Source organism: Camelus dromedarius, chromosome 1 (genome assembly GCF_036321535.1).
Source record: "Camelus dromedarius isolate mCamDro1 chromosome 1, mCamDro1.pat, whole genome shotgun sequence".
Lineage (NCBI taxonomy): Eukaryota > Metazoa > Chordata > Mammalia > Artiodactyla > Camelidae > Camelus > Camelus dromedarius.
The window spans coordinates 82,158,038-82,173,429 of NC_087436.1; the positions used below are offsets into that span (position 1 = coordinate 82,158,038).

Consider the following 15,392-nt stretch of genomic DNA (forward strand, 5'->3'; position numbering starts at 1 on the left):
CTTTTAGTGTTTTGAAAAAAATTGGTTAAAGACATGAAACAACTGTAATTTACCCCATTGATTATTAACGATTGTTTTGTGGAGTTTTAGCCTGGGCAGTCCTTTTTATGTCCTGCACTCCTCTGCCAGTGAGGATCGTCTGTACTTTAAGTAACTTTTAATGACAGAGAAACCTTAAACTGTTCTCAGCAAACATGTTTAGTAACGACGTAGCTATCATTATTGCACTGGTTAGGAAACAAAATTTTCAGTGTGAGAGAAAAGAGATACAAACAGAATCAAAGAGGCTAAGTAAAAACACTATAACCCTAAATTTAATTGAAAATATCAATGGAAACTAACGCTGCCTAGTATGTTTTCAAAAATTGCATTTCCTTCTTCTGGCCCTTGAGGAGAGAAACATAAAAATGGCCAACGCAGCGGCAGGGCACTCTCCCAGACCCCACGGTATAGATTTTACACACCATTTCTCACTAAAAGGAATCGGGGCTTTTTGCAGTAAAGACTGGAATTAGATTCTAGATCTGGGTCTGGAAATGTACAAGATGAGCCTACCTTTTCTCATCATCACCAGAAAACAAACACTATCAGAGATTATTGGTGTGAGAGCAGGAGGACTCCAGAAACAACTTGAAGGGTTTCTTGCAGCCAAAGATCAGCCAGTGGGACACAAACGAATAAAAACTGCAGTGGATAAAAACACATCAAATGTTTAAACCCATGGATTTAAAATGATACTAAAACAACAAAATCCATTAGTTACCTTTGGAGAATGGTAGAGAACCAATATATAATTTTTAAAAAACAAAAAAAGAAACAAAGAATCAAGTGTTTAGCCTAATTTCCTGAATACTTTGGGTAACCAAATAATTAATGAGGAAAAGTTATTTAAAAAAATAACAAAATAAGAAAAAATAGCAAATACAGTGATAGCATTGGAATATTATCATTCCAATATTCATTTTCAAACTGGGTAGGCAGTGATTACCAGTAGCTGATAATATCATTATGTTAAAAGATGGTGAGAAACTTTTTAATGGGATGGTTTGGGATGGCTATTATTACCCAAATCCATTATTTAATGTTAATTTTTTTTTTTAAAGAGTTAACTATTGTGTATCCTGACGGGATTCCGTGGGATGTAGACAAACCATCCATGAAACAGTCTTTCCAAAAGTTTGGACAGGAATCTGATCAAGCCAGTTTATTGGAAATACACTGGACTGAGAAACGTGTTACAGGACACTTCATGCTATCAGCAAAATCCACAATGTGAGAACTCTGTAGAAAATAATTTTCCCCCAAATAAACCTCAAGAAAAAAATACATAGATTATTAAAAGACTGAACAGGCCTATCAGCTCTGTAATGAAAGGACCTTGTTTGGGTCTGGGCACATCAATTAAATTTGAAGACTAACTGGATAGTTGAGATTATTAAAGGAAAATTTTATGAATATGAATATTAAAGGGAAAGTTTTAGGTGGGATAGTAGTATTGTGGTTATGTTCTTTTTTTTTTTTTTTAAATCTTCATCTGTAAGTCTGTTTAAAGCTGTAAAACGGTGGTACTTGAATTTCTCACATGTGAGGTAGGGAAGAGGATTAGATGTCTTTTCTGTTTGCTCTCTGCTCTTTATGTCGTAGCCACTCCCTCTTGTTTTCCTTCTCCTAGTCTTACACTGTTATGTGCAAGCAGTTGTGTTGCTTGTGGACAAGGCTTTATTTAATCTGTGCACCTCTGGGGGCAGGAACTCCAGGGCTCGGGCCGATCGACCTGACTGACCCTAGAAAGCTGCTCTGTGCTTTTCTCCTGGTCACTTGCCCCCTCCCTAGCAGGGTCTGAACACAACAGTTCTGAACCTTGAGCCAGGGGTCTGCCAGGGGCTTGACAACAATTTATAGACAGGACTGAGTCAGACTTGGCTGAGAGCCAGCCCTCCATGTGGAAGTCCTCATTCCTGAAGAGGGGATAACTAATACCCATGTGGAAACCGGAGGCAGTAACCGTTGTAGTGTAGTAAAGATTTAGCCCTTTAGACTGCATGAGTTGTGAAAGGCAGCGGTGGGGTTGGGGGGCACTGGCACCCCTGCTTTGGTAATATCCAAAGAGTCTTGGCTAGCTGTTGACATCAGAGAGGTATGAACAAAACACACGGCCATAGGATCCATCTTCAGAGAACTGTACACGAGAGCTTGTGTACAGCACAATTTCTTGAAACCCCAGGCTCCCCGAGAGCAGTTTCAGGCTGGGCTCAGAGAGGCTGCTGTCCATGAAACAAAACTGCTAGCCACCAGCCATGAGTGGGGAGAGTGCAAGGAGGTTCTTGCCAAAGATGTCTTGGGTAATGTGCTATAGACGTCATCAAAGTTGGTTGAAAACCTAGGGCTTAAGTATCGCATGTAGGCTGTAGGAAGCTGTCCAAAACCAGTGAATTTCCCAGGACCTTGACTTAACTCTGAGAATAAATGTATGAGTGTTAGGAAAATTGTTTGGGTCGACAGTGTTTCTTGATTTATTATTTTATCTTGGTCTCTCAGCTGTGACCCACTTATCTGAGGTTGTTGGAAATCTATAACCTACATATATGGTTGGCCCCTTGCAACTATACATTTGTTAAAGTGAGGGAGGAGAGAGAAATTCTGTGAGTTGAAATTGTTTCAGCCAAGTTAGTTCGTATTCTAAAATCACTTCCTAGTCATAAAATGATTGTCCTTGATGTCACCACCATCAGTAACTGTATTACTGTGACCCAGTCATGTTGTGCAGTAGCATTAACCTGTAGCTCTGCAAACTTCCTACCACCATCTTTTCTGAAGGATGAAAACGACGTTTTCACGTGACTTGTGAATCATTGTGGGGGACTGTAGGGTTCATGGTACCAAAATATCGGGTGAAAAACAGGACTGGAGTTCGATGTTTACTTCAAATTGCTTTTAAAAAAAAATATCCTTATGCTTAGTCATTGAAAAATGGTAGGTGCTCTGGTCCCAGATGTTGAATTTCAACCCCAAACACTCCTAAAGAAAACCAAACCAACCATGATAATAAATCACCGTTTGCATTTCGCAGGAGCCATCTAGCTGGGCTCGAAAGTCATGTCAAATTTGGGAGTGTTGTGATGAAACAGATATCACGAAAAATGATTTTCTGAAAACATGGAAGTAACCCTGCGACTGTTTCCTTGAGAGAGTGACAGTAGCTTCTCCAGAGAGGCTGCATGAGTGGCGTAGTGACTAGGAGTCAGGAACCTGGAGCCAGAGACCTAGGGTCATAGCTCTGTCCCACCACTTACAAACCCCTGACTTGGAGAAAATTACCAGCTTCCTGGGCCTCACTTTTCTTATCTGTAAAGCAGGATGGTAATACTGTACTTGGCTTAACAGCTTGTGTTGAGAATTAACTTAATACCAGCAAAGCACTCAGGACAAGGCCAGGCGTATTATAGGCCATCAGCAAGCACTGGCAATTCGTATCACTAACAGAACCATTCCGATCACTCTGCTTGCCATTATGCTCAGGCTGTGGTATTTAAGACTGTTCCTGAGTGTCTCCAACATGTGTACTGAGGGAGTATACTCGTATTGGAGGGAAAGTCATCTTTCAGTGAATTTCCAAGTGGAAGTGTAGGGCCCGATATGTTATTGAGCATTGAGGCCTGAGGCCAGCAGTGGCTTTAGCTTTGAGGTGTTCAAACACTCACAACTTCCCAGCTGAGAATTCTTACCTTGGCCCCTCCTTCCTGAGAACATAGGCAGTGCTGTAAACTGAAACTGCTGTCATTTTCTTAAATGCGTTCTTCAACATAATGCTTAAAACTAATTATTTAATTAGCTCAATCACCTATAGATCCTTGATCGGGAAAAGGTTTAATAGGTTATTAATCAACTTTTGGTTCTTTCAATTTGTTACACAGTTGACCTTTGAACAATACAGGTTGGGACTACTCAGAATCATTTTCAATAAATGTCCTGCAGCACTGCATAATCCCACATGGGTTGAATTTGTGGACGCAGAACCCCAGACACGGAGGAACCCTGGGTATGGAGGGCGGACCATAAATGGTATGCAGTTATTTCTCCGCAGAGGGTTGGTGCCCCTAAACCTCGCATTGTTCAAGGGTCAGCTGTATTTTCAAGATATTTAAGACTTAGAAAATGGAGTACCCTGTCTCTTAGTTACAGTAAGTGCTCAGAAGACAAGGATTAAAAAAAAAACCCCACAAACTCTTCTAAAAGGTTGCACAGGGCTTTGGACATTGTATGTGCTTAATAAATGTTGATTTCATTTCATTTGAATTTTCCTGTTTTGCATGTGACCTTGAAGGAGACAGAGCTCATGACAAATAAATCTCAACTAAAACTCCTCTGACAATTTGGAAGAAATCCTCAGTCCTGCAGTGGAAAGTAAAACTGAGACCCCAAGTTAGATTTTGAATTGTTTGGATTTAAACATTTGCTAGGAATAAAAACCGCACAGTTAGGACAGGCCCGGGTATCACAAAAAACTGTCAGTAGTTAACTTCTTTTATGTATGTGGAGATCAGATCTTGTGTAACTTACACATTGCAATTTACTGATCATTGTGGCTTGTCTATGTATGTGGTTTTTTTTCCCCTCACAAAAGGAAAAAACAGCCCTGCAAAGAAAGACTGGGAAATATTCCCTTTCTTCCAATTCTTAAATCTTTCCCTTTTCTTATGTGTAATCAGGAAAATTTGAGGGTAGTTTGAAGGGATGGAAAAACCTCCAACAACAGAGAGGACTGTCCCAAGGCATTGTTTACAGATCAGTGTTTTAGACTGAATATCAGGGAATATTGGTCACTTGTTTTTGAGAGGTTAAGCTGCTCTTTTTGTTGTCGAGTTTTACATATATTTTACTATTTTATTTGTAAGTCTAATTAATTCTAACAATTATTTTAGGGAAGATTTTATAATTTAATAAAATCTTAAATACTCTAATAAAATAATAGTTTAAATGAATACTAATTTAATATTTTTTGAAGCATAGTTGATGTACAATTATTATATGTTACAGGTGTACAGTAAAATGATTCACAGTTTTTAAAGGTTATACTCAAATAATCTGTGAGTTTATAGCTATAAAATATTGGCTATATTCCTTGTGTTGTATAATATATCTATGTGGCTTATTTTATACATAACAGGTTGTACATCTTAATCCCCTACTCCTATATTGCCCCTTCCCCCTTCCTTCTCCCCACTGGTAACTGTTGTCTGTGTCTTTTTTTCCTGTTATATTCACTGCTTTGTTGTATTTTTTAGATTCTACATATAAGTGTTATTATACAACATATGTCTTTGACTTACTTCACTTAGCATAATGGCCTCCAAGTCCATCCATGTTGTTGCAAATGGCAAAATTTCTTTCTTTCTTTTTTTTTTTTAATGGCTGAGTGGTATTCTATTGTGTATATATTCCACATCTTATTAATCCATTCATCTGTTGATGGACACTTAGGCTGCTTCCATATCTTGGCTGTTATAAATAATGCTGGGTTAAGCAATTCTTAAATGTTCTGTATTTTCCAAGGCAGTGTTTCTCAAACTTTAATGGACATATGAATCCCGTAAGAATTTTGTTAAAATATGAATTCTGATTTGGTAGATCTGGAATGGAACCTAAGATTCTGCATTTCTACCAGGCATGCCGTCAGCTCACTGGGAGGGGCCAGCTTGAAAGCAGAGGTTCTCTAATTTAGCTGTACGTTAAGTCCCCTGAGGACATTTAAAAAACAGTGATGCATGAGTCCCACCTGCAGAGATTAACTGGCCTGAGGTGTGGCCTGAGTATCAGGAATTTGTAAATCTCCCAGGTTAGGGGATACTCCTGTGTAGCCGAGGCTGTGAACCTCAGCTCAGTCTGAAGGAATCTGCATTGTTTTCATTAGTTCACATCCAAGGGGGGAGTACCTTCAAAACGATGTCTTCTGTCTGTGTGTTTAATTCTTACTTTCTTCTATTTTTTCCCTTTTCCTTTGGATTTCATGTTTTGAAAGAGTCCCTCTACCAGACAAACTTACATTTAAATAATTTTGTTTGTTTTCCTATTTAAATTAATCAGACCACATGCAGTTGTGAGACTTCCTGGTCAGCATGAGCTAACTGTTATTACCACACCGAGTTGGCATCAGCTCTAGAAAGGCCCAAAGCGGAGTCCTTCACACACTTCCCATGGGCGAATACGTGATTTCCTTTGGACTTTCTGAAATGTTGAAAACAGTTGACTGGTCTCCACTTGCATTTTGTGAACCCAGGTCAGAATCCGATGGTTGCATAATGAGAGTCCTCCCCAGATGGTGCTGGTTTGGGGGCTGATCTCTCACTCACGGGTAGGAGGAAATCTTGCCAGCCGCCCCGCCGGCAGAGTTCTTCACAGTTCTGTGTTGCAGAGGTCATCTGTTAGCTGCAGTATCTTTTGGCTGCTTTTCCCTTCAGACGAGCAAACATTCCCCTTAATCCCATCTAGCCTCTTGACTTGACAGACGGAAGAGCTAAGAGTTTGTGGTAGGTAAAGAGTGTGAAGGTTAAGATATCAGAGAAGGCTTCTTCGAGGTTGGAATTTGAATAATGGTAGGGAGTCTTCCGCTGGAGAGGAGGGGAAGGGGCATTCCAACAAGGAGAAAATCCTCTGTGCAAAGCCTGGTGGCACAAGAGTCTGGCGGGAGGGCGTCTGTGGTGATGGGGTGGGGAGGGGATGGAGGGGATGGAGGGAGGTTGGTGGGTGAGAGAACTCCTGAGGTTGGGCCAAATTTGGGAGAGTATTGAATGCCTCTGAAAGAGGTTTAGTCTTCAGCCTGGAGGCAGGAAATACACAATTTTTTTTCTTTTTCTTCCTTTCCTCCCTCTTTCTTTTCTTTCCTCTTTTCTTTCCTTTTCTTTTCAGAGTAACATCTGATGTGTATTTTAGGAACAGTATATTCTATGTTCTGGCAGTGGGGTTGAAGGCTGAGTTGGGGGAGAGTTGGCAAGGGAAATAATTCTTACTAACCTATTGAAAAAGTGTAATGATGTATGAAGAAGAACCTGAATTCAGAGAATGGGAGGGGTTCTAGAAAAAATGGAAGACCTTATGATCATTTTTAATTTCCAAGAGGAATGAGATGTTGGAAATGTCAGTGAATTGGTACAATTTTGACTCTATATACAATTTGGTAAGTTAAGGTTGCATACTGTTAGCCCTAGAGCGGTGGTTTCTAAACTTTACTGTAAAACAGAATCACCTGGAAGGCTTGTTGAAACTCTAATTGTTGGACCACACCCGGAAAGTTTCTGCTTTTGTAGGTTTGGGTGGGGCCTGAAAGTCTGCAAAAGAATGCAGGAATGGAGCCACTGAGGAACCCAAAGACACAAAAGGAAAACATACAACAACTTGATGGAACTTAAACCCAGACCATATCAATAATTAAAATAAATGATCAAACCTACCAGGCAGCGATCCAGCAGGCTGGGTTTTACCCAACACAATAATCTGCTTCCAATAGATGTGTTTAAAAATAAAAACATGCATAGGTATAAGGGGAAAGGATAGTACAGGGTGCACCATGAAACAGCATAGGAAAGGGGGACGGCTGTGTTAGCAACAAGAGGGCAGAAGTAGAACCAAGGGATGACGGCTGCAGGGAAGCCAGTTTGAACTCTATGGAGTACAGAACTTTTGAGCTCTGTCTCTGGCCAGTGGTGGAAGGGGCTGGCTTGTAATTACAACAGATGTCCCTGGAGATACACAAACGGGCCAGTCTAGGCAGAGAGCATTCTTGCATGGAGAAGCGGATTAGATGATCTTGGTCTCCTTTCTAGAGCTAAGATTTGGTTATAGTTTATTTTCTACAGTAATTGTAAATTATCACAATTGTAAAAATTGTAAATTTCAGACAAGTGTTCATTTTATAATACTTAGAACATTTTTAAATGCCCAGAATAAGTCACTTGATCCTTCTTTCCAAGAATATCTATGGCTAGCACTTTGGTACACAGGTCCAGTCAATTTCTTTAATACACACAATTAATTCAATTTTGATGAAGTGGGTTCATAACAAATGCACTGTATAGCAATTACTTTTTTTTTTTAAACTTATGCTGTAATATCTTTCCATATCATAAAATATTTTTATGTAACAAGAGGGTGAAAGCATATTCAACCTGGGGAGAGAAAAAGCAACTTGAGACTATTTGTATAAATTCAGAAAAACAGAGAAGTATTTCAAGTAAGATCTCCAACTCCCACACTCCTGCACTTTTACTATCTCAAGAGACCTTAGGGATTTGGGTGATGATTACATGTGCAGGAAGAGCCAGGAAAAGGAGTGACTGGTCTTTAGTTTTCGTGATTGGTGACCGGGACTCGGGGAGAGGAGTTGGTTGGAGCCACATTAATTCTGGCCCCTTGAGTTTGAGTTGCTGGGGGTTACTGCCTGGCCTGGGGCCATTTCTCAGGCTGATTTTTTTTATCTCTTTTCCTAACCTGTTTGCCTTTCCATTTTAAAGGCATCACTACCCTGCACACTTACCTGCACACTCATTATTGTGCACACTCCCTGGTTTTTACTAGTAAAAAACTTAAGGCGGCAGATCTTATTTTAAGAGGTTTATCAATGATCATTACAGTTGCACACATGATAAAGATAGTGGAATTTTTTAGTTTTGTGTTACCCACACCCCTCCTGATCTGCTAATTGGAAGCCCTCTTTGAATTTTGTCTTCTGCTTTTATTCCCAAGAATGGAACCAGCTTACCTCCCCCTCCCCCATTCCTCCTTTGGACATTGTCCCCTCCATCTATGGAGAAACCACCCTTTGCAGACCCAAGCAGCAACTGAGAGTGAATGAGATGTGTGGCTCTTGGCATCTCCAGGGTGACATACTTTTCACTAAGTAAATGATCCATTTTGGACAACCGCCAAGTACCTTTTCACATCCAGGAATGTGTTTTTGGGCAGGTGGAAAGAAGGGACTTGGAGTTGTGGGGAGAGGTTTGGGCTGGAGTTACACTTCTAGAGGGTTACTGATGTTGCCCGAGACAGCATATGGACTGAGAGATAAGGGAAGTTTTCCAGCATTTTATAGTGAATCCTGTATGTGTGAGCAGAAAGAATTCCGAAACAAAATGACCCCCCACCCCAGACCAAAATAGATCAGTGTCATAGAAGTCCACAGAGAAGAGCTTCAAGGAAGGTGGGCACTGGTGTTGCAAAGGAGGCAGACACTCTTCATTTAGGAATTTTGGCTGTGATGGCAGAAGGAGTTTGGGCAGTAGCTTCTAAGGAGAGAAGAGTGATATGTGGGAGAAACAGCTGCTTCAAGAACCGTGGTAGAGAAAACAGAAGATGAGCCTGGAGCGTCTTGTACCAGAAAGTAAGGAAGTGCTCAAAAGACAGAAGGACCACAGCAAGTCAAAGGGACAAGGCACTGACGGGAGAGAGTGCCCAGGGGCCACGGCTGGAATAATCTGAACAACGAAAGAAAGCATGTAGTATTGAATTATAGCCCAAAGAGTAAAATACATATGTAAGCATATGCCATACTGGTATAAATAAATGACTGAATAATAAATGGAGAAGCAAATCTTTCTTAGAGAAATACAATGTGTGGATACTACCACCCTACAGGAGGTGGAACACAGTTCCCTCCCTCCACTGAAGGGAAAAACATCAGACAAACCCAGATGAGGGACATTTTATAGGACACCTGGCCTGAACTCTTTGAAACTATCCAGGTCATAAAAAACCAGGAAAGACTGAGAAGCTGTCACACAGTGCAATGTGTGATACCCTGCATTGGATCTTGGAACAGAAAGAGGACATTAATGGAAAAACTGGTGAAATCAAAATAAAGTCTGGAGTTTAGCTTATAGTAATATACCAATGTGAATATCCCAGTTTTGACAAATGACAAATGGTACTATAGGATGTGAAAATGGGGAAACTGGCTGGGGTGGTATATGAGAATTCTTTGTAACTTTTCTGTAAATCTAAAATTATTCCAAGATAAAAAGACTGTTTTAAAAAAGTGTCTGTTGGGACGGGGGAGCAGGATTGGGTAAACTTGAGTTTGTAGGCTGAGAATAAGTCACTGGTATGGATGGGGAGGGGAGGAGGGATGTTTTGTCTGTGCACAAATAGAGGAAGATGTGGAAAGGTGTAGACCAGAAATAAAGACATGCCGTGAAGGAAAAGGTGAAATTGAGCAGAAGTCTTTAAACATTTTTGCTTGTGTGCTCCCCCAAAAGCATGTTGAAAAACTGCAAGTCAGCATTCTCAACCCATCAGCTGAATCCCATCAGAGAAAACCTTCCACCGCATTTCTTGATTCTAACCTGTAGCTGGATCAGTGGGGCACGGGCCTTGCTGCAGGTTGGTTACCTGGACGTCTCTAATGAGGAGTATTTCTTGATTTGAGCTCAGGGATTGTCCTCCACATAGAACTGTTCCTCTGGGGCCCCAGAGGCACTTGCACCCGGGAGCAGTGTAAGCTTCTAAGACTGATTTGGGGTGCGTGAGAGGCCTGCTTGTCTTACTCAAGTGGGGAAAGGCAAGCGGGAAGTGGGAGGAAAGCCTGAGCCCTTGTTTTGGGAAAGAAGGACCTGGAAATAATTTACTTCAAACCTTTGCCCTCTTACCTCTTGAGAACTTCCATGTTCCTCTAGTTTGAAGGCCATGTTAGAGGACCTGAAAAGTGTGGAGTAAAGCTCGGAAGAGTGCCTGGGGACAGACAGGACCTGCTCAGGACCAGTGAAGGAGCATCTGCTCTGTGTTGAGGTCACAGCTGAAGGGGAAGCCAGTTAATTTCCAGCGATGCTTATTGCCCAGTTTTCCCTGCTGTCTCTGCCCTCCCTCATCTTATTTCTCCTCCTTTGTCTCTCCGCTCATCTCGCCTCCCTTTTCCTGTGTCTGATTTATTTGAGTTCATCCAGTGGCACCTTAAGCACCTTTCTTTGGGTGAAGTCATTTTTGCAGTGTCCTCATCAAACAACATCCCATTGAGATGAAGTAAAAATTCTTAGATTTGACCTGTGTAATTTTTAGACTAAAAATGCCACTAAAGAGTAGAATCATTGAGTGACTATTGTAGACCAAATGCATACATTGAATGGTATTTAAGAGTTATGATTAAGACAACTTGTTGGAAAAAAAATGTTTCTTTTAAATTTAAACTAAGGTATGTTAGAAAGAGTTTGCCACCTATCACTTAAAAAAAATTTGGGAGGAGGGTATAGCTCAAGGGGTAGAGTATATGCTTAGTATGTATGAGGACATGGGTTCAATCCCCAATACCTCCTCTAAGAATAAATAAATACTAAATAAACCTAATTACCTCCCCCCACCCCCCAAAATTTAAAAATATAAACATATTTTTAACATATGTCCGTCTGTATTTTGCCAAATAAATGATGGAGCACTTGAAAGACTATCCTGTTTTCACTCTTGGATAACAATTCTAGTGCACATTCGTAATTGTACTTAAGGTGTGTTGTTGCATAGGCCATGTATTATTGCCACTACATGTGTGCAAGTGTCATTTGTAAAGCTTATTAATTTAAAGAGCTAATAAAAAGGCACTCTTGTGATTCAGGAACCCGTTTCAGGTAGTAAACTAGTCTGTCGCACTCACCTTATAAATTCTGCCCCATTTATTAAATTGTATACCTTACTTTTTTGGTGTTAGCATACTTGGTCATGGAAGGATTAGTGAATTCAGGAAATGGGGAACTGATTAGCGTATTATCACTGTTCTGAGAAACTTGGGATTTGGATGTGTAGATGATGTTTTGCTGTCATGTAGTATCTTTCCATTCTTTCCAATTTTTGAAGATTTTATTTCAGATTGGCCTTACTAGGCAGAGTTCCATCTAGCAGCGAGACAGGTATGCCTCTTTCCATTGCTTTTGTTAGAAATTCTTCACTGAACTGGGCAATTACTAAGACAGTTCCAACTTTTTAAAGGGGCAGTGAAGACCAACCCCTTATTTGGAAGGTAAGTTGAGTCCATTACTGGTCCAGTTTGAACATACCCTAGGGTCCAGAGATTTACCATTTGAAGCCTACAGAGCCTCAGGTTCTTCCTAGGTGGGCTGCAGGGGAATCACGAATCACATCCAAGTAGAGCAAATGTTATGTGCATGGGCCTTTATCCTCAAATTTCATCAGAAAGCCAAAAAATTAGGTGCCCCCAAAAGGTTAAGAATGTCTTTTTGTTCAGTTTCTTTGCTGAACAAGACTGGGTCGGATACCTTGATGTTTTCAAAACACTCGGAGATAATAACGCCCATGTGTATCCTGCTGTACCTCTCTCTGCAGCCACATGCGGTATCCAGTTCCAGAGTAATTTCTCCAGCACTTTCCTCTAGTATTTTTAGATCTGTGACAAATCGAGTGTAATCCCACTTCTGTTTCAAATTACCTTCACTAATTTACATTACAAATGATCTTAAGAGCCTGGGGAATCTCAGGTGTAATCTTGATCTGCAGTTGATTTCTTACTTCCTTTTGTGTAAATATTTGCTGTATTCTTTCCTATCTTTGGTGTCAGAACCATTAACACAGTTCACAGAGGGAAAACTGTATTTTTAATGTAAGTGATGTTACATTTCTAACCTGGAAAATTTATGATAAATGCTATTGTGCAATATTGTTTCAGCTTACTTATATGTCTGATATCAATTTAAAGCATAAATGATCATAGTTGGTATTTAGAACAACAAGAGAAAGATGGGGGAAATGGCAAGCAAAAATTTGGGGGGAGTAGATTTTGCCTAAATTTATAGTTTGTTTCGTTCAAGATTTATTACTCTCTTATTGCAAAAGAATATATACGTGCAGTGATATTTTATTGTCTGATAGAGATCTCTTAATGTTTAAAAATAAATGCTTTCCAACCATGATCCTTAAAATGATTGAAGGATTATAAACCAATACTGAATCAAAAGTTCAACATTATTATCTAAATACACATACTCTAGGAAAGTGGTTCTCACATTTAAGCAGACAGGTATTAGCTGGAGAGTTTGTTGAAGTGTGTATCCCTGAGACCTCACCCCACAAGGATTTTGATTCAGTAGTTTTGGAGTCTGTTTTTAATACATGCCACAGGTGATCTGACATTTTGCCAAAGCTGATCTAGGAGCTAATAGGTTATACAGGAATAGCTGATATTATAATGCTACATTTTAATATAAGGGAAGCCGTGATGAATGTGAAGAGGTCAGGGAGATGTGGAAATATCAGCAAGTGACATGGACTGATTCTGCATTTCCAAATTATTGAGGACCCCAAAGAGTTTTTGTATATGTTGGTTTTATCTATTGATACTTGCTGTATTAGAAATGAAAATTGAGATATCTAAAATATTGAATTCTTTAAAATAAGAAACCTATTCCCTGTTAACATAAATTATATTTTTACTTAAAAAAAAACTTTCCAAAAAAAAAAAAAATTAGAGGAAGAGGAGAGGGTATAGCTCAGTGGTAGAGCACATGCTTAGCATGCATGAGGTCCTAGGTTCAATCCCCAGTACCTCCATTAAATAAATAAATAAGCCTAACTACCTCCCCCACCAAAAAAAAAAAAAAAAAAAAATTAGAGGAGTGGTAGTTTTACATTTATGCAAATCTCTTTACTGTCTAGCTTAATAAAAGACAGCTGGATTCTCATATCTGCTTCTGTATTCAATCTGTTGCAATGTTATTTTGGCTGAAATCTGTGATGAAAATCCAGACTCATACAAAAAAGAGGAGAGTATTTTAATACCTTTTTGGGATATTGTATCAAAACTCCACAAGTCATAGTTTCTTAAAGGTTAGTTGCAATGTGGAATCTGAAATCATATCTTGAGGTTTTTTTTTTTTTTAATTTGACATATTAAAATCCTTTGGTCTGTCTTGCACTTTGGATGGATCTTTTTACCCATGCATGATTTTGTACTGTTTTGAAAATATTGGTTACTAAGTTATGCAGATCTTCTAAAAGCATATTCATTACCGTACTTACCTCATCAGGAAAGTTGTTAAGAATTGGGAAGCTGTCAAGCTCAGGGTGGCAGATGTCAAATTTTCCAAAATGCCTGAAACCTCAAATTTTATCATTGGCAATAAATACGGTCAGTTTTCCTTGAAGAAACAGACTTACTTTGTTCATTTTTGAGAAAATGACTGCCAAATACCCAAGTCAGAATAACCACAGTTCGTCAATTGTTCTTTCAAGTAGAAATGGTAGTCCATGAAAAAATAGCTAGTTCAGCTTGCAACTCAATTACACAAGTGTTTTCTTCTACACAACCACTGTACTTCACTCTGACAGTAGAGTGCCTCTTGTGTACTTCCCATTTTGTCACAGAGAACATCAAAATGACCTGCCCTCAAGGGTCAAGATTTAATAAAGTAGTAATTCCTACTTCTCGCTTCATTAAGGACATTCATAAAGGAAATTGGCTCTTTTGTTTTTAACTGCTAATGTGTGGTAGTGAAGAGTGCAGTGACCACTAGTTCTTTTTGCTGCCACTGCCTTGATTAGTGCTAAGGCGCCAGCAGTTTGCCCACGATTGCTTTTGCACCATCAGTGCAAATGTCAGCACAGTGAAAAAGACAAATAATGTCTTTGTGTTATCCTAAAAATAGTTCTGACCTCTAAGAAGGTCTTGGGAACTCCCAGGAGTCCACCAATCACACTTTGAGAACCACTGATAGAGATGCTTTGGGCCTTCCTCCTACCCTCCAGCCCCCAACCTCACAGCTTTGCAGTTTTCTTGCAGACGTCAGCTTGTCTGTATCCCTTGGCTTCTTAGTAATAAGGTCTGGAGTATCTCTGTGAGATGGTGACATTGTCATGATTGTAGGTAGAATGGGGAGTCCACAGGGCAGACATTCACTCAGCATTCATTTAAGAGTTCTCAGCTCCTGACTATTAACTCAATTTAAAAAAAAAAGTTTAAAAAATATATTAAAAAAAGGAGTTCTCAGCTCCTAGAGTGTGGTACTGGTCCCCTTGAGATGCTGAAGCACAACCTCCTTCCTGTCCACCTACGTTTTTTCTTGCTTAGCCTTAGGCACAGTTTAAATTTAAATGCCTTCCCTGGTCCCCTTAGTAGGACACGATTTCGTTTGTACTTTACTGTGTTTAATATTTTGTTGGTTTGCATCCTTGGTAATGTTCTAAGAATTTGTCAGTTCCTTATTTACTTCTTTAAGTACCACATGAGTTACTGTTCCCTTTGTAATCTGCATGTTGTCCAATAAAGGAGAGGGCGTTTTGTAAATACTTGCTTCAGTGTAACGAAATCAAAACTGAAAGCGAACAAAGTCAAACAAGTGTGCGTTAGTTGCACATTTCCTGACTGCAAGCTTTGGAATGGTCAAAAGTAGCAAACGTGGTTTCCTGCG

General features: G+C 39.7%; 1 protein-coding gene across 3 annotated transcripts in view; it reads left to right on the forward strand.

Annotated features, from left to right (window-relative positions):
* AFF1 (ALF transcription elongation factor 1) overlaps positions 1–15,392 on the forward strand; it is a 173,458-nt gene that overhangs the window by 37,874 nt on the left and 120,192 nt on the right. The window lies entirely within an intron of this gene.